Genomic DNA, 2040 nt, shown 5'->3' with positions numbered 1-2040 from the left:
TTAGTGCTTTTCTAGATACGAAGAGATGCAAGAATTGGGCTCATAAACTCTTCTTCTGGAAAGATCTAACTCTCTGAATACCTGTTCTGCCAGTTTCCCCAGAGCACAGAGGGCCTCATTCCTGATCTCCACCCTGAACTCCTTTCAGGGGGCGATGAAGGTCAGCGATTGTAGTGGCCAGTGACTTCATTCTTATAGAAGCAGATGGTGAGTGACAATTTTTAGCTGACAATAAAAAGAAACATGATAGGGAAAAAAAGTTGAAAATTAATGGTTCAACTACATTTACACCTCTGTAATTTTTTCATATTAAGTCTCACAAGAGCTCTGTGCTGAAGCAGCAGGCCCACTGCTTCCCTAGATCTGCTCTAGAAGGACACTCAGCAAGCGGGGACAGCACCTCTGAGTTCAGCACAGTCCGAACAATAAAATCTCCTGTCTCTCTCTTCTCTGCAAAAGGCAAAACACCTGTCCCAAAGGTATGAAAAGAATGGAGCTAAATGCCTAGGCAACCTCTGGTGACTACACTCACTGTATATAAAAGTACCACCACTTACTATTCGACAACGAGACTAACTAAAAATTAGTCTGTGTTTACATACCAAGTGTTAAATTTTTTTACCTTCTACTTTGTTAAATATTATATTTGCTTTGATGACTGGTCACCCAATTTCCCCAAAAACTTAAATCTCTGGTAGTAATAGTGAAAAACTAATTCATGACAGTTCTACACATCGAATCACCCAATGTAATTGTATGTCACCTAAAAGCATTGCTAAAATATTAAAGAAAAATGATTTACATCATAATTTCTAATTGCTCAGGAACATGTTGACTTTCACCTAAGAATGTCTGTTCAGAAGAAGCAGGATTGGTTTCCGGACGCCCAGGGGTCGCGGCTGCTTGGGCCGATCTTCAGCTGGCACAATTACAGGCCGCGCAGCAGCGAAGGATGAATGGAGCTCTGGGAAAGGCGCTGTGTCTGAGGAATGACACCATTTTTAAGTAAGTCTTTTCCCTCTTGAGGTTCAGAACTTCAAGAGAGAATCCCATCTGTTCTGCAGGTGGCATTCATCTGAGCACCAGTCGGCACTACAGGTCACAGCCCACGCGTGGCATTGGAAGATGCAAGCACCTAGTTAAAGCACAAGAGCCCAAGAAGAAGAGGGGAAAGTGGAAGTGAGACCTATTAATTCGGGGACAGATGATGAATATGGGGTTTGAAACATTCACCTGACTGCATATGATATGGCCCTGGCAGAGAGTTATGCCCAATATGTTCACAACCTCTGCAACCATCTCTCCATTAAAGTCGAGGAAAGTTATGCGAGGCCCACCAAAACCATGGAGGTGTTGCAGTTGCAGAACCAAGGCAGCAAAATGCTCCTGGACTCAGTTCTTACCACCCATGCGTGAGTGGTTCAGATCAGTGGTTTGAGCGCTACATTTGCAGAGATTTTCCTGGAAATAATCCAAAGCAATCGTCCTGAAGGAGTCACACTGTCAGTGAGGGAGCACACTGAAGAAGACTTCAAGGGAAGGTTCAAAGCCCAGCCAGAACAGGAAGAACTGTTAGCCAAGTTGAACTAGCTCCCTGCAGACCCTTTCAGGCCAGCACTGGTGATAATGAGTGCCAAGGGGAAGAGCTTCCTAGGTGGCCAAAGTCAATCAGGAGACCCTGACCCTCAATATCGTAAGTACCCATCTCCACAGCCAGGAGTGCCTCCTCTGCTCTGTGGAGGAGTGCTTGCCAATTGTCACCACGTTCCTTTGAGCCAGACCTAGGTATCTTCCATCTAATAAAAATCTGCTGATGATGGACGTGTGTGTGTATGAGAGAAGTCACTCCATGCTGTCGAGTATCTTTAACTAAGGGATTCAGTTTCTCTTTGCCTGGTGCTTTAGCACATAAGCATGTTCCCCTCCAGTATTTCCCAATCCGAGTGAACTCATCCTTTAAATCAACCCAGCATGGAGTTCCTTTAGTGAAGGAGACAATCATAACATAAGTAAACCCTCTGTGGATAGAAGGCATAGGGA

The 2040-nt window shown here is 44.6% G+C and overlaps 1 pseudogene across 1 annotated transcript; it reads left to right on the top strand.

Moving 5' to 3' along the window:
- The first annotated feature begins 952 nt into the window (after window positions 1-952).
- Window positions 953-1590, top strand: LOC309828584 (large ribosomal subunit protein mL48-like; annotated as a pseudogene). Its single transcript has one exon. The product of its transcript is annotated as a large ribosomal subunit protein mL48-like (transcript).
- Window positions 1591-2040: the final 450 nt, after the last annotated feature.

Source organism: Grampus griseus, assembly GCF_964374135.1.
Source record: "Grampus griseus genome assembly, chromosome: 10".
Classification (NCBI taxonomy): domain Eukaryota; kingdom Metazoa; phylum Chordata; class Mammalia; order Artiodactyla; family Delphinidae; genus Grampus; species Grampus griseus.
Note: the sequence above shows the minus strand (reverse complement) of the source record. Positions and strands in the feature narration are given on the sequence as shown.